The 22,584-nt window shown below is 59.2% G+C and overlaps 1 protein-coding gene across 1 annotated transcript in view; it reads right to left on the bottom strand.

The window, feature by feature from the left end:
- The window catches only part of CALCR (calcitonin receptor), a 68,716-nt gene that overhangs the window by 45,543 nt on the left and 589 nt on the right, over window positions 1-22,584 (bottom strand). The gene's annotated exons all lie outside the window — the stretch shown is intronic.

Raw genomic sequence — 22,584 nt, 5'->3', positions numbered from 1 at the left:
AAGTGTGGAGGCAGGGAGCCCTCAGAGGCTTTCAGGAGCTGCCTTTGGGGCTCATATTCGAGTTCCCCCAGTGGTCCAGGCGGGAGCTTTTGCATCAAGTCTCCTGGGGGGCTCTGTGGCTCCTGCCACACTGGCCTTGGGAGGCTTAGCTTTGGCCAAGCCATGACGGTTCTCTTGGTCGTGGATGGGAGCGGACCAGCTGAACTGGAAGGGACCTTCCTTGGAGAGAATGAGTTGAGGCGGCTCAGAGAGGGGAAGGGACCTGACCAGGGCCACACAGCACCTGGTTTCTCTAGTGCTCCAGAAGCACGCACCATGGAAGCTGCCCAGAATGGGAAGGCACACAGGGCTGAGGAAGGCGAGAGCCAAGCGGCCAAGCACAGGGGGCCGGGGGGGCTTTCCCTCCAGCCGACACAGAGAAGCCTTGGGTTTGGCAGGGATACCTGGTGCTTCCGGGGGGTGGGTTCTGGGTGAGACGACCCTGGAGGCCGAGCTCCCACGCCAGTGCTTGCCCTGTTTTCTAAGATGCTGGCAGGTTCCCTTCCTTTGGAGAGACGGCCTGGCTCCTAGCCTCGGGGCCCACCTCTGGGGCTCTGCCCTTCTCCCCAGTCCTCACGCGCGGCTGCTGGTGGAATCTTGGTGCTTCTCCTCCCTTGTCTGCTTGTGCGCCGTCACCACCTGGGCGCAGACCTTCATCACTTTGTGCCTGGACTGTTGCCCAGCTGCTGGGGGTCCGCCTGCCTCCATCGCTGCCCACTCCAGGCCATCCTAAAGCACAGCCCTGGTTATGCCCCCCGACTCCATCAGCCCTGGGCTTCTCTCCTGCCCCTTCCTGCCTTTCTTATTGCTCCCCCCACTGGCCTCCAGATTGTTCCCCGAGGAGGCCCGTCCATCTCCCACCTGTGTGCCTTTGCCCTGGCTGTGCCCCAGGAGAGCCTGGAGAGCTCTCCCTCCTCCTCTCTGGGTCTTGGTTTCTGTGGGTACCCCCTCCCCTTTGCTCATGCCTTTCTCCTTCGGATTCTCCTCCCCTTCATGGGCTGTCCATGTCCTGTGGGTGCCTGGCTAGTTCCACACTGTGTAGGGGTTGGTGAGATGGGCCTCTGGGGAAGGGAAGAACTGCCACGGAGGGCAGCCTGGAGGAGGAGGGGGCCTGTGGGGTACCCCAAACTGAGCTCAGCCGGCCAGGGCACATGGGACTACAGGAGGGTCAGCAGGCCTCCTTGCTGATGGGCAGCCCAGGCCAGACCAGTCACAGGAGAGGAGGCAGCCCGGCATGGCTCTCTGCAGAAGGCGGGCACCGGCTGCCCAGAGGACTGCCGAGAGTGAAGGAGAGCTAAGGAGTGCCAGCGATGGCGGCGGCAGCTCGGGGAGGGCAGGGAGCAGCCCTGGGGAAAGGGGGCTCTGCCTTTGCCCAGAGATGGGGAGCCCAATGGAGAAAGCCATCAGGTATGAGGGGAGGAGGCCGGCCACATGCCCGGGACAGAGCCCAGGGCAGCTGTGGGGCACCAGACTCCCCAACCCCTGGAAGGAGAGCAGCTGCCCCTGGGAGGGACATGGGCATGGGGTGGCCACAGAGGCTGAGGGAAGGGCTGATGGGGTCACAGAGCCAGGGGGAGGGGGAGATGCCCAGAGACACCCGAGGCCCACACTGAGACACTAGAGAGAGGGGGTAGCAGCCTAGGGAGGGGGTGTACTGGGGGGACCTGGGGGGCCGGGGCTACTTTGCCAAGGGCTTGGCCTTCGCAGTATTCTTTGGCACAGGGGTCGGCTCTCTCGTGGGCATGGGGGGCCCACTGGGAAGTCAGCCCCCCCTGCCCCTGCTTCCCTCCCCCAAACAACTGCCAGGGCCTGCCCTGTCTACCATTGGTGGCATCTCTCGAACACGCGCCCTCTTTTCCCTGGTACTGCAGAGCCTGGACTCGGAGGGCCTGGACCGGCTCCTCGCTGCTTGGTGCCCGCCGGCCCCTGGGCCCCGGGCCGACCACATGACCCTCCCTGCCCCCCCCAAGCAGACTCTAGAGGATCCAACACAATCTGCTGGGAGTGACCATGATCTCGTGGCTGTTCCACGCCCTGGGCCATGGGGCGTCCCCTCATGGATCTCTGGCTTCCTCCCAGCCCCCCAAGTCCCTCCTCAGTGACCCGCCCTGGCTCGCTGGGCTCCGTTTGGTCACGGGCCGCCCCCCGTGGATGATGACGAGAAAGAGCCCCTTTGCCTTTCTTGGGGGGCCCAGAGCTTGGCCGGAGCTGGGGGGCCCTCAGAGTGGGGGGAGGCTCGTGCCTGTTTGCCCCCCCATTCTCGGGGCCCTCCCTGGCTCTGTCCTCCGGAGAGACCCGAGATCCGGGGGGAGGTGGGCCGAGGCCTGCAGCGGGGTGTCCGCGCTCCCTCCGGGGGCTCCAGTCCAGACACTGGAGGGAAGAACCCCCGAGTCCCCCCCTTCCCGCCCCTGGGCCTGGCGGGTCACTCTTTCCTCCCAGGCGGCCCGAGACAAAAATAGACACAAACGTTCTGTCCCGCAGGCTTGGGGCAGGGAAAAGGGAAGTGGGGGCCCCCCTCCCCCTTCCTCGTTCCCCTCCCCTCCCCCTCCTGGCTTCCTCCTAGCGAGGGAGCCAGGTGGGGGCGACAATTGGTCCAAGAGGGGAGGCTGAGCAGGGCAGAGGCAGCTTGGAGGTGCCAGGACTACGAGGAAGGGGGAAGATCCGCATAGGCGGGCACCCCCATCAGGGGGGCCAGGGCCCCCAGGGGCGGGCGATTCTGCTCAGCATCAGCGGGGCTGGTGGGGGAGCCCCAATTCCTCCGCTTGTTCTTCGAGGCCTGCCTGCTCCCTCCGGGCCCTACTGGCCAGCTCTGTGCCCTCAGGCGCCCGCCATCTCCTGCCCATGCCCTCCTTCCTCAGTCTCAGAACGTGGCCTCCGCCTCCTGCAGGAAGCCCTCCGTGATCGCTCTGCCCAAGAAGCCGGCAGAGGTTTCGGACGCCAGAGCTCCCGTAGAAGGTCCCGAGACTGTCCCGAGAGCCCAGAGCTGTCGTTAGGGGGCGCCCCCCCCCCGCCTGGGGGGTTCTGGGGGCTCCCGGCCAGGCAGCTTCCCCTTTCTCGGCTCTCTCGGGGCCTCCTGGGAGGGGCCAGGCCGGCGCCCCCTCCGAGCCTGGACTCTGACACCCAGAGGAGGCCCGGAGAGGCCGGCCGTCTGGTACTCGCCCCAGGGGGAGGGGGTGAGCTCCCCGTCACCGCAGGGCGGCACGTGGAGCCCCCGACGCCTCCTCCGAGCTTCCTCCCGGGCAGGCTCAAGTGGATCGAGGAACGGCTCCACGTGCCGCCAGGAGCAGCAGGATTCTCACTGGGCACCCGCAGCCCCACGCCGAGCTAGCCAGGCCCAGGCACTCCTCCGGCACACCCTCGGGGCCGCCCCGCGCCCAGGCCTCCCCCCGGGCGCCGCCAACTCGCCCCCATTTTCTGAGCTGAAGGACCCCATTGGGGAAGGCTGGGGTCCCCCCGGATCTACCCCCAGCCCGTCTCGCCGGTGGCCAGGGGGTGCCCTCGCTTTCCCAGAGGCAGCCCCAAAGGAGGGTCCGGCTTCCCGGGCGGGTGTCCCTCTGCAGGCCCCCCTCGGACGAGCCAGGACAGGGAACGTGGGCTGCGGAGGCTCCCGCGGGAGGCGTCGGAACTCGGGGTCCTTCCTTCACCCCGACTCCCGAGGGGTGCTCTGGTCAGTTCTGGGGGGCAGCCCCGGGCTGTGGGGGAGGGGGAGGACCAGGAGGGGTTCCGGCCCGGCCCAGCCAGGCACGGGGACCGGCGCGAGTGGGTGCTTCGTGAAGGTGGGCCAACGCATGGACCCGGCTCAGCCTGTACCCGCGGCCCCTTCTCTGCTCCTCATGCCAGGCGGCGCCCCCCGCAGGCACCCAGGCAGGGAGGGCAGGAGCGACTGCTGGCCAAAGCAGGACGTTCCTGCAGGCCTCCCAGGAACCGGGTCGCCCGAGCCCCGGTCAGAGTTCCCGGACAGCAGCCTCGCTCTGGGCTTCTCCCACCAGCCCCACATTCCCAGCTTGGGCCCTTCTCGGCCTCTCCCTGGGCATCCTGCACGACTGCTCCAGGGACAGGCGGACTGGGGCCGGGCTGGGAGCGCTCACCAGGGACTCCGTCACCCCTCCTCTCCTTCTTCCCTTCTCTTTTCCTCCCTTCTCTCTTCTCTCCTCCTCCCTTCTCTCCTCCTCTCTTCTCTCCTCCTCCCTTCTCTCCTCTCTCCTCCTCTCTCCTCTTCTCTCCTCCTCCCTTCTCTCCTCCTCTCTCCTCTCTTCTCTCCTCTCTTCTCTCCTCTCCTCCTCTCTCCTCCTCCCTTCTCTCCTCTCCTCCCTTCTCTCCTCTCCTCCTCCTCTCTCCTCTCCTCTCCTCCTCTCTCCTCCTCCCTTCTCTCCTCTCCTCTCTCCTCCCTTCTCTCCTCTCTCCTCCTCTCTTCTCTCCTCTCCTCTCTCCTCTCCTCTCTCCTCCCTTCTCTCCTCCTCTCTCCTCTCTTCTCTCCTCTCTCCTCTCCTCTCTCCTCCCTTCTCTCCTCTCTCCTCCTCTCTCCTCCTCTCTTCTCTCCTCTCCTCTCTCCTCCCTTCTCTCCTCTCTCCTCCTCTCTCCTCCTCTCTTCTCTCCTCTCCTCTCTCCTCCCTTCTCTCCTCTCTCCTCCTCTCTTCTCTCCTCTCCTCTCTCCTCCCTTCTCTCCTCTCTCCTCTCCTCTCTCCTCCCTTCTCTCCTCTCTCCTCCTCTCTCCTCCTCTCTTCTCTCCTCTCCTCTCTCCTCCCTTCTCTCCTCTCTCCTCTCCTCTCTCCTCCCTTCTCTCCTCTCTCCTCCTCTCTCCTCCTCTCTTCTCTCCTCTCCTCTCTCCTCCCTTCTCTCCTCTCTCCTCCTCTCTCCTCCTCTCTCCTCCCTTCTCTCCTCTCTCCTCCTCTCTCCTCCTCTCTTCTCTCCTCTCCTCCTCCTCTCTCCTCTCATCCTCTCTCCTCCTCCCTTCTCTCCTCTCATCCTCTCTCCTCTCTCCTCTCCTCTCTCCTCCTCTCTTCTCTCCTCTCCTCCTCCTCTCTCCTCCTCTCTCCTCTCATCCTCTCTCCTCCTCTCTTCTCTCCTCTCTCCTCCTCTCTCCTCCCTTCTCTCCTCTCTCTTCCTCTCTCCTCCTCTCTCCTCCTCTCTCCTCTCTTCTCTCCTCTCCTCTCTCCTCCCTTCTCTCCTCTCCTCCCTTCTCTCCTCTCCTCCTCCTCTCTCCTCTCCTCTCCTCCTCTCTCCTCCTCCCTTCTCTCCTCTCTCCTCCCTTCTCTCCTCTCTCCTCCTCTCTTCTCTCCTCTCCTCCTCCTCTCTCCTCCTCTCTCCTCTCCTCTCCTCCTCTCTTCTCTCCTCTCTCCTCCTCTCTCCTCCCTTCTCTCCTCCCTTCTCTCCTCTCCTCCTCCTCTCTTCTCTCCTCTCTTCTCCATCTGCCCTCTGCCTCTTGGCACCCTCATCAGCTGCACTATTAGCTTGGGGCCAATGACTCCCCATCTCTAGGCCAGGCCCCAGGCTTTCCCCCGAGTCCTCAGCCCCCTGCCTTTGCTGCACGTGTCTCAGTGGCTGTCCCTGAAGCATCTCCTCCTCAACAAGTCTGCTCCGAAGCTCCTGCTGCCCACCTGCAAGCCTCTCTTCCTCCTCACTGTGCTATTGCTACGGAAGGGACGTGGTCTTTCGAGCGACCCCAGACCTCGGACTAGGGCGCGCCTCTCCCTCCTGCCTCTCACAGCCAGGTCCACATCCACACCGTGAGGGTGACACACCAGTGCCCTGAGCCCGGCTTTGACGGCCCCCCCAACCTGGCTCCAGCCTGCCCTTCCTGCTTCTTTTCCCTGGTGGCTGCTCTGTGGCAACTGCCAGGCTCCAAAAGATTGGAGTGCTGGTCACTGAGAGGGCACCAGGATGACCCGGGGAGCCAGCATCCGCAGCCACCAATCACCTAAGAGCAAGAACCAGTGACGTCATCGGCAAAGCGTGGCCTCTGAGAAGGCAAGCCAAAGGGGGAGGGAGGTGATGGGCACACAGGCTGCTAACAGCTCCTCCTCCTCCTCAGGGTCCCTACAGGGGAAGCCAATCCAAGGGAGGTGCCCAGGTTGGGCAGGTGTGGAGGGAAGGCGTCCCCCTCGATAGGGTCCCCAAAGCGCCCACAAGCTTTTCAGTTATCTTTGGACCTCGGCCTGTGGGCAATTCTTCATTGGCTTCTGTCAAAAAGCTCCATCTGACCTCAGGGGATGCCTTTGCCTTTGGATCATGTGATTTCTGCTTCTCTCCCCAGCCAGCGAACCCCCGAAACAAAGACAAAAGCTAAAATGCACTCCGGCAAAACTGACCCAACAGCCCATCCATTTCGTGTGGCTACTTATGCTGCGTCACCCACCATAGCTCCCCACCTCTCCAAGGAGCACAAGCCCAGGACACCAGGCTCATGGGGTCCCTGGATCTGATGACATGCAATCATCACAAAGGAGCCACGAGACTCCGTGGACAAACCCGTGACCCGGATGAGGATTAATGAAGTCAGATTGCTGGTGGAGTTGTGAATGGAACGATGCCCAAAGGGCACCAAAAGACTGCCTGCCCTGTGATCCAGCCATAGCACTGCTGGGTCTGTACCCCAAAGAAATCATAAGGAAAAAGACTTGTACAAGAATATTCATAGCTGCGCTCTTTGTGGTGGCAAAAAATTGGAAAATGAGGGGATGCCCTTCAATTGCGGAATGGCTGAACACACTGTGGTATCTGATGGTGATGGAATACTATTGTGCTCAAAGGAATGATGAACTGGAGGGACTCCATGTGAACTGGAACGACCTCCAGGAAGTGATGCAGAGTGAGAGGAGCAGAACCAGGAGAACATGGTACAGAGACGGATACATTGTAGCACGATTGAATGTAACGGACTTCTCTACTAGTAGCAATGCAGTGACCCAGGACAATCCTGAGGGACTTATGAGAAAGAATGTATCCACATCCAGAGGAAGAACTGTGGGAGCAGAAATGAAGAAGAAAAACAACTGCTTGATCACATGGATTGATGGGGATATGGCTGGTGATGGAGACTCTAAACCATCACCCTAATGCAAACACCAACAACATGGAAATGGGTTCTGATCAAGGACACATGTAAAACCCAGTGGAATTGTGCGTCATCTACAGGAAGGGAAGGGGGAGGGGAGGGAGGGAAAGAATATGATTCTTGTAACCAAGGAATAATGTTCTAAATTGACTAATTAAATAAAAATTTCAAAAATAAAATAAGTTAATTTTTTTTAAAAAAGAAAAGAAATGAAGTCAGTAAAGTGGGCTCTCCCCTTGGCTGTGACGGAAAGTGCTTCATGGGATTGTGTCTCGAGCCCCAGCAAGCAGGACAGGGGGCCCATAGACCCCTTTAAAGGTACTGGGGAAAGGGCCATGCTGAAGCGGCAGGATGAGGGGATCGATGGGCATCTCCCATCACTAACTACCTCTACGGAAAACCTCCCAGTGTTCAATGATGTGCAATGCACTTGGCTCCTGCTTACCAGCCCCCCTTGTTGGCTTTCCTACCTCCGGGGCGACTAGCCCTAGAAATGGAATGACATCCAGCCCTAACCCAAGTGGCTCAGCAGAGAAGGAACTTCCAAATCCTCCAATTCAGGCTGGGCCGTGGTTCTTTCTGGTCCCAAAGGGCTGTTCGATCTTTCGCCCGTCAGCTAATTGACCTACATCAAGTGGAGAAGCAGCCCCCAAAGGAGACTTCCACAAGCGTGTGCCGAGGCCATTGCTGTCAGAAACTGTGGCTCTGCCCAGAGTGTCCGTTGGAGAAGGCAACGGAGAAGAGTCCAGGATCCTGGCTAAGAATGTGCCATGGACTATCCGAATCACAGCAGCTCTGACTCCACTGTTTCCCCTTCTTATCCTCTGCCTCAGCTTTCTCATGCACTGGTGATAGCAGAAGAGGCGAGTGCTATTTTTAGCTGGCCGGATGTCTGATATCATTTGTGGCCGTGGTCATGGATCGCTGGGGGAACTGCAGAATCACAGCCTCCCCAGGAACCTTGAGTCCTACCCATAGCCAAGGGACGTCCCTGGCAAGCCTCTGCCTGACGACCTCCAAGGAGGAGGACTAGCCACCTCCCGGGGGAGCCGTTCCATTTCGAAAAAGCTGTCATTATCCTGAGATCAAGCCCACATTTCCTCTCCGAAACTTCCTTGTCCCCCAAGTCTCCTCGTTGTGTCCTCGGGGACCAAGGAGGACAAGCCAGGCTCTTATCCACATGGCATCCGTCTAAACTCTCGGAGAGCGCCGCCATGTGCTCCCTGAGCCCTAATCTCTAGAAGAGAATTCTCTGGAACTTTTTTTAACTCCTTCCCTTCTGTTGTGGAATCATGACTATGTATTGGCTCCAAGGCAGAAGAGTGGTAAGGGCTAGGCAATGGGGGTTCAGTGACCTGCCCAGGGTCACACAGCTGGGAAGTATCTGAGGCCAGATTGGAACCCAGGACCTCCCATCTCCAGGCCTCACTCTCAATCCACTGGACCACCCAGCTGACCCTTTGGAACTTTTAAAGAACATTTGGTGCCCGACTATACAAATATAAGACAAATATAGAACTCATACCTGAACCAGGAAAAGAAAAAAACCCATGGAACCATAGACCAATATTGTTAATGAGTATAGATGCAAAAACTTTAGCATCTTTATGTATTTTAGTTTCCTGACAAGGGATTTCCCTTTTCCCAGGATTGCCTCTTGGATTCTGCTTTTCTTGGGTAGAGATATAGTTGATTTGGGGGTTTATTCTGCAGTCTGTGGCTTTGTTGAAGCTGTTAATCGTCTCAGTATCTTTGCTGATTCCGTAGGGTTTTCTAAGTAAACCATAATACTGGCAGCAAATGGGAATCATTCTGTGTTTTTACCTATCTTTACACTTTTCATTTCTTTCTTTTAGCATCATCTTCAGAATTATATAAAAGAATAACAGCAATAGTAAGCACCCATGCTTTTCTTTTGTATTAATTAGAGAGAATTCTAGTGTATCTCTGTTGCATATGATACTTGGTTTTAAATTATGTGCAATTGTGTGTATGTGTATTTTAATAAGGGCAATGAGGTTGCTCAGTGGTTAGAACACTAGTCCAGATTCAGGAAAATGAATCAAAATCCAAAAAATCAGGAAAACTGATTCAAATCCCCAAACTATGAACCCAACCTCAGATTTTTACTTGCTGGGTGGCCTCGGGCAAGTCACGTAACCCCTACTTACTTCCGTTTCCTCATCTATAAAGGGAGCTGGAGAAGGAAATGGCAAACCACTTCATTAGCTTTACCTGAAAAACCCCAAATGGGTTCACAAACAGTCTGATGTAACTGAAATGACTGAACAACAAAAAAGACAATTGAATCTTATTTTTGAAGCCACGCAATTCCAACAATTCCAGGGGATTTAGCATAAATGAATGTTGAACTTTGTCAAAGGCTTTCCCACCATCTGCTGGCATAAGCATGTGGAACTTTGTATGGTTTTGCTTTTGATAGCATTGTTGATGTTGATTGTTTCCCATTTTTAAAAATAATTATTCCAGACGTTTACCAAACATGCCTTTCCTGGAATGTTTTCCTAATGTTAAACCAAAGGGGCCATTTCCGTGCTCATGCCTAGGCTGTGCCTTGCCAATAGGTTAAAGATGACGTATCACTCAAGTTAGCCCAGGCTTTCCATATGGTGGTCACAAAACTCATGGGAAAAGCCAACGATCGTGTAGCAAGGCAAACAGTGAAAGGAGGCGAGCACAAAGCTGGACGAGGCCCGCCAACCCTTACCCCGGGTTACAAAGCAATGGTCATTGGCCACATGTGGCACTGCTTTCGAAATAGAGGCAGGTGAGGGAAAGAGATCAGCAAAGGAGAAGTGGAAACAATGGCGCTCCCCCACCTAGGAAAGCAGATGAAGCATAAAACATAACTTCCTCGGTGATAAAACGTGAAAGCAGCCTGGCGGAAATAAGGCTGAGGCCGGCATCTTACACCATACTCCACAACAGTCTGCTGTTTCATTCAAAGATGGCACGTAATAATAATTTTCATCATACAGTTTCCAAAATGATAAGCTCCAAATCGTGTCCTCCCCCCCCCTCCCCCGTGTATGAGCATGCAAAACCAGCTTCCACATTGGCCACTGTTGTAAGGGTGCCCTCCGAGAAAACCAAACCCCAACAGAAACTGTATAAACTCCTGTTATGCTACTTGGATCTGCATCCACCTCTCGTAGTTCTCTCTCTGGAGGGGGGCAGAGAGCACCCCGCAACTGTCCCAGATCATTGCATCGCTGAGGGGAGCTCAACAAAGAATATTGTGATTATGTACAATGTTCTCCCGGCTCTGCTTATTTCATGCAGACCTTCACAGTGTTTTCTGAAGTCATTCTGCTTAGTCCTGATGATCATAGCACCGTCAAGGGCCATCACCAGCCCGTCCCACAATCTGCTCAGCCACCCCTGATGGAGGGATGCCCCTAGTAACTCCCACAAAAAGCTGCCAGAAAGAATTTTGGCCACGTAGGTCCTCTCCCCCTCTGGAGGATCTCTTTGGGGTTCAGACCCAGCACCCACAGGCCACTGGCAATGGATACAGATCATGGCACCCAAAGAGAGAAGAGAAGCAGAGCACAGACTTCTCACAGGGATGAGAAAGAGACTGATTCTGAACTCAACAAGAGGCAGAGGCCACTGCAAGAGAGTCGATCTGATGACCCGAAACAGAGAAGCTTCTGCCTAGATACTATTAATGTGTCGAGGATGAGAAGGGAAGTAGCGGAATGGGAAAAGGTTGTGTCGAGTTTCTCTGGTAAGGACTTGATCACATATACTCTCTGTCTGTCTGTCTGTCTCTCTGTCTCATCTATATCACTGTTCTCCAGCAGACGTGTGGTCAGAGGATGTGAACAAAGGCTTCTTCAAAGAATGACAAACTAATGATAAAATCACACGAAAGAATTCTCCAAGTAACTCATTTTTTCTCTTTTTAAAATTTTCAAAATTTTTATTGAGACTATTTTTCCATGGTTACATGATTCAGGATTCTCCCCCCTCCCCATTCTCTCCTCCCCCCTCCCAAAACCAACAAGCAGTTCCACTGGGCTACCCATGTATCATTTCAAATAACTCATAATGAGGACTGTAGTCCCAGATCGCCTTGAAACATGGCAAAGATGACAAAGCTGGGAAGAGGCAGTGTGGGAGAGGCTGAGTGAAGAAAGACGCGCCTGTACATTGTTGGTGGAGCTGCGAATCTACAGAATCATTTTGGAAAGGAATTTCGAATGAAGCGAGTAAAATGAGGGAAATAGCCCAAGCATGTGACCTAGAGGCTCTGTTACTGGGCTTACAGGCCCAGGACACCGGTCAGAAGAAAGTCGCCAAATAGATAAAAATCTTTTTGGTGCACTTGTGGTCCATACGTGTCATGGAACACTCCTGGGCGGCAAGAAAGGTTGACTGTGGCGACTATAGAGTCGAGGGAAAGTCTACAGAAACGGAGCCAAGTGAACAGGACGCGTGATGACGACCACAGCGCGAGTCAAAAGAACGCCAGCAGAAAATGAGACAGGAACGTTGCCAAATGACAAGGAGGAAGCGTGGAATGGAGGAAGAGCAGGAGAAGCCCCCCTGCGCAGGGAGAGAGCCCCCGGGGGGTGCGCGGCACGTGGCTCGAGCCGGCTGCTCCTCCGGCCCTCGTCTTTGTCTTTATACAGCTCCTTCTGAGAGAGGAGGGAGGCAGCTGGGGAAATTATAGTGCTGGGGAGACACGCCTGAAAGTTCTGTGACAAAAGCGGCAAACTGGGAGGCGGGCGGGAGCGGTGGCACTGCAGGAGGGAAAAGAAGAGGCGTTTGGCTAAAGATAAGGAAGAAACAGGGCTCTCAGGGGAGAAACCTTCGGGCCACGTCTTCCCACGGCGGAAGCTTCAGTTCTTCCACGTGGCAAGCAGAGCAATAGCGAATCGGCTTGTCCGGTCAGAGAATCTCCTCTTTAGACCCGGTGCTTGATCCTCTTCCTGACGCAGACACTCGTGACCGCCTGGGGACGCCTGCGGTTCGCTCTCTCGGCCATGCTTTGAAGGGCCCAAACCCGCCTCTACGGGGTTAAAAGGGAAGCAATTCGAGTGAAATATAGTCAGCAAAATACCGTGGAAACAAGTTCCTAGACGGGCTCTAAAAGACGGAAGAAACGGAGGGCGGAATCCACACGGAGCCTAACGATGTAAAGGGCAGCTGGCTGGCGAAGCAGAAAGGAGCCGCCCTCTGATCTGGCCAGCTGACGCCTGCCGCTTGCTGTTCTCACCGGACGACCGCGCGCCGCGCCGTTCTTAGGGCTGCTGGGAATCTCCGGCCTGCGCTCAGGAGGGGCATTTATGGGAAAGGCCGTGGGCAGTTTAGGCCATTTTCTGCCCCAGTTCTAAATGGCTACCCAGAGCCGTTGGCCCGCTCCACAGCTTCGCCAGTAAGGCTTGTGGGCTTGTCGGCCCAAACGAAGCCCCGCGGGGTCTTGCTCTTCCCCAGCTCGCGGGGAGGGAGGCGGCCGCCTCGAGCTGCTCTTCGGGGCTCCTGAGCGCACGTTCACGTTTACACTTTACGTCTGCCTTGACTGGTCACGTGGCCCCATTAGGGGACAGCCCGGAATGCTCTGGCTGATTAATCAGTAGAAGGTTCTGGGGCACCTGCAAGTGCCAGGCAATGTGCAAAGCCCGAGGACACAAAAGCTGCCCCTTCCCTCTGAGGAGCTCTGGCGGGGGAGGACAACATGAGAACAAGGCACAGGAACAGGCTCCCCCGAGGCCCGGCTGGGATGAAAGGAGTCCAGGGGGTCAGGAGGCGGTGCTGAGGAGGACGGCCAGAGCCAAGGGCTGGACGGTCTGGGTCACGGAAGAGCCAGAGCCCAGCGTCACTGGGCTGAAAAGTGGGGGCAGAGAGGAAGGGGCAAGAGTCCTGGAAAGGCAGGAGGGATCAGCCTAGGAAGGGCTTCGAATGCCAAACAGACGACTTTGGTTTTGCTCTCGGGGCAACAGGGAGCCACTGGAGTTTACTGAGCGTAGGGAGAGAGGGTGTACAATTCTGACCTTAGCTTTGGAGGGATGGCCTGGGATAGACCACAGGGGCTGGCCTTGGCCCCATCGTGGACGTGGTAGGGGAGAGAGTAAGGAATCCAGGGTGACTCCTGGGCTGGGAGCCTGCGGACACGCACTCTCCTCACTAGCCCCAGGGAAGGTGGGAACAAGGAAGAGCTCGGAGGGAAAGAGAACCAGCTCTCTCGGGGGATGTTGGTTTCCAGGCGTCTCCTGGGCATCCACTGTGAGAGCGCCCGAGTCTGGCCTAAAAGAAGGAAATCGGTGGGCCTGCTGGATTCCGAGTGCCTTGTGGCTGGGCCCTTCCTAGGCCGGACCACCTCAAGCAGAAAAGCCGGGATGGTTCCTGCGCCCAGAGCTCATGTCCAAAGAAGGGGAAGCGATTAGGCCAGAGGAGAGCAGATGGACGTATCCCACGCAGGAGCGACGACAGACTTGACCTGTCGTGGCGGGGAGGGGGACAAGGCGGTGGCGACGAGACGTCCCGAGGCTGGGGAGAGAGACTGGGGGCTCCCCAGAAACACTGGTGGAGAGCGGGGCCCAGGGAGGAAGCTGGCCAAAGAGCGGGCAGGGGTGATTTCAGACTCGATTATTTCTGCAGCTACGGTGGGTTAGAGGGGAGGGAGACCAGCCCCCTGGAAGAGTGGCTTAGGCTTGAAGAGGGAGGACCCAGGAGAGATCCGGAGGTGGTAAGGATCGAAGGAGAGAGGAAATGGGTGACGGGGAAGATGGACGGTCCCATTCTCGGAAATGGGGAAGCTCAGGGGAGCCAGGCTGGGGAAGAAGAACCTGAGCTGCCCCCGAGCGATCTAGAAATGTAGCTGCGATCCTGGTCTGAGGAGCACGAGCAAACCACGAGAAAAGTGGACATTCCCAGTGGAATCGCAGAGAGAAGGCAGGGAGGGTCTCCGCGAGCCGCCATACTCAGGAAATACTCAAGGCAGGAAATGGAGGAAGAACCATCGCAGGACATGCAGACTCCAGACAAAGCACCATTTTCAATGGATTTTGTGATCTAAGGTGAATGTTCTTTGGGATTTTCACTGTTGCTGACTGGCCGTCCCTGGGGGAAACTGGCACGTCCTAAGCATGAGGGAAGCCCCCAAAAGTGTGTGGCACGGGGCACCTGAGGGGCAGAGTGGTGGCCTGCCTCAGAGTCCAGGCCCCGAGTTTGGGTCACCCTGTGAGGAGACGGAGCCTGGGAGAAGTAAAATGACTTGTTCAGGACCACAGCGCCAGTAAAGGCCAGAACTAGACCTCCCTTGAAGGGACAGAAGCCCTTTGAGGATGAGGATTGTTTCACTTTTTGTCTCTGTCCCTGTGCCTGTCAGGGGGAGGGTTGTAAAGTGATTCCCAACTCAACCAATCGACATTGATGAAGCACCTACTATGTGTCAAGCACCGGGGACACAAGAGGAGGCAAGGCCGGTCCTGCCCTCCAGAAGCTCCCAGGCTAACAGGGCAGACGACAAGCAGCCAATGTGCCAAGGAGCTTGACAGAGCCGAGGCGGGCGCACCGTGTCCGAGAGGGCTTGGGGAAGGCTTCCAGAACAAGGTGGGATTTTAGTTGGGACGCCCAGGAAGCTGAGGAGGAGGAGGAGGTAGAGCTGAGGACCCTGCCGCTGGCTCTAAGCCTCCATCCACGTGCCCCGCTGTGTCTTAGGCATCATCAGAATCCTTTCCTCCAAGTCTCACAAAGAGAAACCGGAGACCCAGACCGGCTGAAACTCCACTCTACCCTGGCCGAGGCCCTAAGAGGTGGCGAGAAGGGAGAGCCAGTCTGAGGCCAGCTTTCAGTCTGCCCTCGTCTTGGCCTGGAGGGGCAGCGACCGGTGGCAGTAGCGACAGTCGTTCTCACAGCTGACTACCACAAGTGACTGGCACGGCCACTTGACAAAGTTTGCCTTTCCAGAATACTTGAAGAGTGACCGGACAGAGAACGTTGTGGGGCTTTGGTGCGCGGAAGGGGCTGCTGAGGGCTTCCAGGAGGGGCATCGTGGCAGGGGCAGAAGAAGCCCTCTGGAGTCATTCCAGCGTTTCTTCGTAATCTGCCCACAGCCTGCCCGAGCTGGGTCTGAGCCAGGTCCTGGGAGAGGAAGAGCTCCAGTAAAACAGGCCCCATTGCAGGCGTGTTCCTGGGTACACCTGGGAGACAGAGTGGTTTGGGGAGGGCCATCAGGAAAGCTCTCCCAGAAGACGCCCCCTTGGGCTGAGTGGGGAGAGGACTGGGGGGTGGAAGGGACAGTCGTCTTCCAGGCTCGGGGAGGTGGGGGGAGGGGACCTGAGTGAAGGCCCGGCACGGCCACCAGTGTCGGGGCCGGAAAGGGGGCCTGAAGCTGGATCGGGACAAACATCCAGCAGAGGAGTTTGTCAGAGGTCATAGGGAGCCCCCAGAGCTTTCTGAGGAGGAAAGTGAAGGCGTCGACCACCGGAGGGGAGGGCCAGACGCTCCAGAAGGCGGGATGAAGGCCCAGGAGTGGACGGATAAGGGGGTGGCCGGGAGGGACGGCATCTCGGAAGAGGTTGGGGCTTGTGGGAGAAAACGATGAGCATTCTGGGTTGGACGTCTGGCGATGCTCCTGGCACAGCCACATCCACGGTGGCACGGGGTGGGAGCAGCTTTCTGCGTGCTAAGCCATTAGGCCCCGGGCCCTGGCACAGCCGGGGAGCAGAGGGGCAGAGGGCAAAGGCCCTCAGCGTTCTTCAGGGCCACCCCAGAACGGCCGAGTCTTCCTGCAGCCCAGCCCAAGCCGGGGAGGTGGGGCACCAGCCTTTAATTTGCTGAAGGGCTTTGAGCTGCAGGTGAGGTGATCAAGGAGCTGGGGGGGCGGGGGGCAGGAAAGGGCTGCCCTGCTCGGCGCTTCTCCTTCGGAGGGGAGGGGGCAGCCACACATCACTCCGAGAGCCGCCCAGGCGGGCGAAGGCCGGGCCGATGCTGCTCCCCCAGCCTCTCCTCTGGAGGTCGGATCCCGGGCCCCCTCCCTTCCATTCGCCTTCCTCGCATCCAGGCTCCGGCCACCAGCCATGCCTCGCCCGTTGCCATGACAACAGCATCCGGCAATAGGATGCTCCTCAGGTTCCTTGTTCATCTGCAGAGACAACCTGCAGCCTGGGGTGCTCAGTGTGCAAGGAAAGGGCTTTCCTGGCAGCGCCGCCCCCCCATCTGTGCCCACGTCCTCTCCGACACCAGGACACCTCTGGGCAGAAGGCACTGCTGGACGGCGTGGGCGAGGGGGCTGGCCGCGGGAAGCCAGCCCGGAACATGGGACTGGGAAGGAACCTCCCCCCCTCCCCACTCTGCCCTCAATTCTGGTGCTGCCTCAGTACACACTGATGAAGTTGGTGCCGGGTGCAAGGCCGAGGCTGGGGGAACGACGATAACTGGCCGTGGAGGATTCTGGGAGGTGGGCTGAGGAGGGGGCGCCTTCCAGGCCTGGGTCTGTGTGGGGGATGGTACGGGAGTCAGGAAGTCCAGAGTGGGCAGAAGCAGGCGGTGGCCCACAGGAGAGGCTGGTTGGGCCCCACCTCAGTCCTCCCAGTGAGGGAAGGAAGGAAGGAAGGAAGGAAGGAAGGAAGGAAGGAAGGAAGGAAGGAAGGAAGGAAGGAAGGAAGGAAGGAAGGAAGGAAGGAAGGAAGGAAGGAAGGAAGGAAGGAAGGAAGGAAGGAAGGAAGGAAAGAAGGAGGGAGGGAGGGAGGGAGGGAAGGAAGGAAGGAAGGAAGGAAGGAAGGAAGGAAGGAAGGAAGGAAGGAAGGAAGGAAGGAAAGAGGGAGGGAGGAAGGAAGGAAAGAAGGAAGGAAGGGAGGGAGGGAGGGAGGGAGGGAGGGAGGGAGGGAAGGAAGGAAGGAAGGAAGGAAGGAAGGAAGGAAGGAAGGAAGGAAGGAAGGAAGGAAGGAAGGAAGGGGGGAGTGAGGGAGGAAGGGAAGGAAGGAAAGAAGGAAGGAAGGAAGGAAGGAAGGAAGGAAGGAAGGAAGGAAGGAGGGAAGGAAGGAGGGAAGGAAGGAAGGAAGGAAGGAAGGAAGGAAGGAAGGAAGGAAGGAAGGAAGGAAGGAAGGAAGGAAGGAAAGAGGGAGGGAGGAAGGAAGGAAGGAAGGAAAGAAGGAAGGAAGGGAGGGAGGGAGGGAGGGAGGAAGGAGGGAGGGAGGGAGGGAAGGAAGGAAGGAAGGAAGGAAGGAAGGAAGGAAGGAAGGAAGGAAGGAAGGAAGGAAGGGGGGAGTGAGGGAGGAAGGGAAGGAAGGAAAGAAGGAAGGAAGGAAGGAAGGAAGGAAGGAAGGAAGGAAGGAAGGAAGGAAGGAAGGAAGGAGGGAAGGAAGGAAGGAAAGAAGGAAGGAAGGAAGGAAGGAAGGAAGGAAGGAAGGAAGGAAGGAAGGAAGGAAGGAAGGAAGGAAGGAAGGAAGGAAGGAAGGAAGGAAGGAAGGAGAGAGGGAGGGAGGGAGGGAGGGAAGGAGCTTCCTCTCCTCTCACTACCCCCCCCCCAGACAAATCCCTTTAGCGGCAGGCTGAGCCCCTGGAGCCAAGGTCATTGGGGCCCTCTCCAAGCCAAGCCCTCCTGGGGTCATCAGCAGAGGCCTGGGGGGGGGGGCAGCAAGCTGCTGGCCTTTGTTGAATGAAGGGGGGCTCATCAGATCCTGCCTAAGCTTTGGGGCTGCAGGGGGAGGAGCCCGAGGCTGGCAGAAGGCCACAAAGGCTGCGGCGGAGCCAGGATTGTTGGGGCCTGGCGGCAGCCTGGACTACAACAAATCCCAGCCTGGGAGGAAAGGGGACGAATGCCATTCCAGGCATGCAGTGTGCAAGGCGGCGTCCACGGCGAGCAAAGGCGCTGCCGGGCTGTCTGAAGGGCCCATCAGGGAGCCCCAAGAGAAGTGGCTCAGCCAGAGAAGGGGGGCTCATCGCGGGGCCTGTGGAGAGGAGACCAAGAAGGAGGGGGAGGTGGGTGGCCTCAGGAGAAGAGAGAAGCCGGGGAGGAGCCACCGGACGTGGTGCCTGGGATGGCCGGCCTGCACTGAGGCTCCCGAGAGCTCCCCAGGGGGCAGCGAAGGCCGCCGAAGCCGTAACCAGGGAGGGCTCCGTCGGGGCACGGAGCAGAGAAGGAGGCGATGGACGGAGATTTCCAGATTTCCATATCACGAGAGTGTTGGGGGAGGGCGGAGAAAAGTGGGTGTCTGTCGGCCTGAGGGAGGCGAGGGGAGAGCGAGGGGACGGCCACAGAAAAGATGGGGTGCAACGGGGCCCCTGGCCTTGGCAGGGAGGCAGGACGGAGCTCAGGAAGGAGCAGGTTTCTGGCCCTGCGAATGCTCCAAAGGAGACACCAAGAAGGCGGATAGAGAGAATCAGGAAGGATTCCGCACTTCCTGTTTTAAAAATAGAAACTGAGCGAACAGGAAGCGTCAAGGAAAACAAATGGGACCGAGACGCCCCACAGGAGTGTGAAGGCTCCGGAGAGGAGGGGGACCTTCTAGGGCAGAAGCCCGGCTTTCCTCTGCGTCCCGGGAGTGCTCACGGCTGAGCTCAGACAACCGGGCGAAGCGGACACGCAGACCTTCCCCACGTGCAGATTTCGCTCCTCCGGGGCGGGATGGCCTCCAGGCCTCGTGGAGCTGCCAGAGGGCCCCCTCTATGAGCCTCTCCTCCCTCGCCGCCATGCGGGGCCTCCTGCGGCCCCGGGGTGTCCCAAAGGTGTCCCAAAGGTGCCCAGAGCGCCCGCCAGTCTGCCCCGCTTCTGCCCCTTGGACCCCGGGAGGGGAGCTCCCCGCGGCCTCGAGATCTGGGAAACGACGGGGGCCTCCGGAAGCCCAACAAGCCTCTGCAAGGAAAAGGGACCTTCAGAGGCGCTCGAGCCGTGCGCAGAGGGGAGCGGATGAGCGGGGGCTGTGCCAGCCCGTCAGGAACGACAGGCGACGGCTGGGTGGCTTTGGCTCCCCGGGCCGGGCCACCTGGGAAAGGTTCAGCCTCCTGTGGGGGAGGCGGGAGAGAAGGGGGGAGGCGGGAGAAAAGGGGGAGGGGGAAGAAAAGGGGGTGGGGGAAGAGAAGGGGGGAGGGGGGAGAGAAGGGGGAGGGGGAGAGAAGGGGGGAGGGGGAGAGAAGGGGGAGGGGGAGAGAAGGGGGAGGGGGTTGGGAGAGAAGGAGGGAGGCGGGAGAGAAAGGGGGAGGGGGAAGAGAAGGGGGGAGGGGGGAGAGAAGGGGGGAGGGGGGAGAGAAGGGGGGAGGGGGAGAGAAGGGGGAGGGGGTTGGGAGAGAAGGAGGGAGGCGGGAGAGAAAGGGGGAGGCCGGAGAGAAGGGGGAGGGGGGTGGGAGAGAAGGGGGAGGGGGGAAGACGGGGGGGGGGGGAGAAGGGGGAGGGGGGTGTTTTCGCAGCAGCCATGCCACAGAGATCGGAGGCGGTCTGATCTCTGCAAGGAGGACGCTTCAGTTTTCCCACCAGAGCTCGGGGAAGGCAGAGACGGGCCAGAGAAGGGCCAAGGAGGACGCAGAAAGGCACCCAGATGGGAGTGAATGCCAAGGGGGGGTTCTGTGCTGGCTGCGCGGCGTTGTTGCCAACGACTTCCGCTTCTCGCTCTCGGAAAAGGCCACGGAGAGGCGGCTCTCCACGCGGGGTCTTCTGGGTCGCCAAACCCCGACCGGGAGTCAGCGAGAGGCAAAGGGGCCTCCCTGGGCCGTCTCCTCCTTGGCTGAGAGGACGCCGCCAGCCAGGCGGAGCGAGTCTTGGGGACCTCCGCAGGGCACACAGGCCTGCGGGCGCCCCGCCAACGGCGCAGATCGCACGCAGAGCCCGGCTGCCTCGGCCCCTCCCGAGAAGCCCGGACTTGGGCCGCCTCGGGACGGACACGCAGCACGCACTCCTGGGACAGACAGAGGGACGACGGGAGCAGGGAGGAGACTTTGGGGCTCGCCTGGCTCTTCCGGACTCCCCAGGCAGAGGCTCGGAGGACGTGGGAAACGCGTTTAGCTCGCACAATGGAGGGGGCCCGGGGGGAGCAGCCTGTGCCCGTGAGCAGGAGGAGGACAGCACGTGAGTGCCAGGTGGGGGCGCAGACCGGAAGATAGGCGGGCCGGGCCGGGGCCTTTGGCTCAGCAAGCAAGAGTCCATCGGCTAACTGGGGGGGCCGGCCCAGGAGGCTTCTCCTTCGGTGGGCGTCCCCCAGCCCTTCGGGCCCGTCCCGCTTCTACTTGGTCTTGTGAAGCCTTCGGCCCCTCCCCAAGATTCTGGCTGATGTTAGTCCCCTCCCTTCTGTTTGGACTTCAGGGCACACAGACGGGGGGGGGGGCAGTTCTCTCCGCCCCCCCCCCACTTTTCTGGGTTTAAGGTGCTCTCGATTGGCCTCTTGGCACCCCCCTCCCCCACTCACTGGCAGCCAAGCCAAATGCCATGCTCATCGCTCACCCCCAGCCCCCCCTCTGCCCCCACCGATTTGCCTTTTCCTTCTGAAGTGCCTGCCCATCCCCCCAAAGTCCTCGGCTTCTTTCTAGGGGACCCCTGGATCGCTTACGCCCAGAGGAGGCGTCAGAGCGTCGCTGGGGACGCAACAAGAAGTGCTTCACCGTTGTCCTCCCCCGAGCTATCGTTATGCCCACTGGAGAGATGAGGAAACTGAGGCAGGCAGACGTGCAATGACGGCTCAGGCTCACACCTCTTGTGAGCCGCCTCATACAGCAACAGACAGAGCAAGAGGTAGCCGCGCCTTGGGGAGGGGAGTGACTGAGCTCTCCGAAAAGGGAGAGCCGGAGCCATCCACGGTCCTTCCACCGCTCAGAGAAGAGCCCGCCCGGCTGGCACTGAGTGCCTTCCCCATGCCCCGTGCCGGGCTCCGACTCACCTAGAGAGCCCTCGGGAGGACACGGAAGAACAGGAGGAAACAGGGAGAGGCTGACTGCCTGGAATGGAGCCGGGTGCTCAGGGGTGACATTGCCAACATGCCAGTCCATAGGACTGTGTGTGAGTGAGAGAGAGAGAGTGTGAGTGAGTGTGCCTGGATGTGTCTGTGAGTGTGAGTGTGAGAGAGTGAGTGTGAGAGTATGCAAGTGTGAGTGTGAGAGTGAGTGTGCAAGTGTGAGCGTGACCGTGAGTGTGCAAGTGTGAGAGAGTGAGTGTGCCTAGATGTGTCTGTGAGTGTGAGAGTGTGTTTGTGAGTGTGCAAGTGAGCATGAGAGAGCGAGTGTGCCTGGATGTGTCTGAGTGTGAGAGTATGAGAGTGAGTGTGAGAGTGAGTATGCAAGTGTGAGCGTGACAGTGAGTGTGCCTGGATATGTCTGTGAGTGTGAGAGTGAGTGTGAGTGTGCAAGTGCCAGAGTGTGTGTGCCTAGATGTGTCTGTGAGTGTGAGAGTATGAGAGTGAGTGTGAGAGTGAGTATGCAAGTGTGAGTGTGACAGTGAGTGTGCAAGTGTGAGAGTGAGTGTGCCTAGATGTGTCTGTGAGTGTGAGAGAGCGAATGTGCCTGGATGTGTCTGTGAGAGTGTGTGAGTGTGTCTGGATGGGTGTGTGTGTTGCACTTGGAAGAAGCCACAGGACACATCTGCTTCTCCGTCCCTTTTCCAACCCACAATGCCTTTGCCTTCCCCCACCCAGGACTCGGTCTGAGCCCCCTGAGCCGATCTGCTGCCCCCCTCCCCAGGGTGAGGGCCCGGATGTATTGGGGCGGAGCAGCCTTGCCAAGGGAAGGTCCGTCTCCCCCAGGGCTGGCCAAGCTCTCCACCTGAGGCAGGGGGTCTACACCGGCTCTTCTCTGGGGCTGGCCCAGCTGCCCCCGAGCTCGGCCAGGGCCGGGTCTTTGTCTCCGCCGAGGCTGGGGCTCAGCAGCTGGAGGGATGTGAGCAGCTGCCTGGGGCTGGGCAGCCTCAGTCCGCCAGAAGTCCAGGGTGCCGTGCCCCGCCCCCCCCCCCAGGGCAAAGCCCAGAGCCAAGACTGGATGGCAGCGGGAGGAGCGGTGGGGGGGCTGGTTCCTGGGGAGGGGGGTTGCAGACCCATCCAGCAGCCACAGCCTGGGGGCTCAGAGCGGCCTCCTCGGAGGGGGCTGGGGGGGCAGCTAGGGGGGAGCCCCTCCGCAGCTAAAGCCCCCCCATCTTTCCAGCGGAGGGGCCGGCGGGGGGAAGGGCTGCTGGGCTGGCCACCAGGCATCCTGGGAACCCGTGGAGGGAACCATTCTCAGAGGACGGCAGGTTCCGGCCAGGAAACTCCAGCCGCAGCGGCCGGGCCGGGCCCAGCTGCCAGGGGCTCATCGGCCCTTCTGAGTGCCCAAGCACGGGAGAGCCCCCGCCCCCACCCCGCGTGCATTGGCAGGGAGGGGGGGCAGCCCTCCGGGATCCCTTCCCAGCTGCCGCTGCCCGAGCCCCCAGGCAATCTGTCTGTCCGTCAGTGGCCCCGTCCCCGCCCCCACGTGACTCGGCGGCCACCACGTCCCCTCCCAATCCTTCCAGGGAAAGGCCCGAGGCCACAGCCGCCCCCAGGTGAGCCCTCGGCGCCCCAGCACGC

The sequence above is a fragment of the Monodelphis domestica genome, chromosome 7 (assembly GCF_027887165.1).
Source record: "Monodelphis domestica isolate mMonDom1 chromosome 7, mMonDom1.pri, whole genome shotgun sequence".
NCBI lineage: Eukaryota > Metazoa > Chordata > Mammalia > Didelphimorphia > Didelphidae > Monodelphis > Monodelphis domestica.
This window is presented reverse-complemented; position numbering and strand designations above follow the sequence as displayed.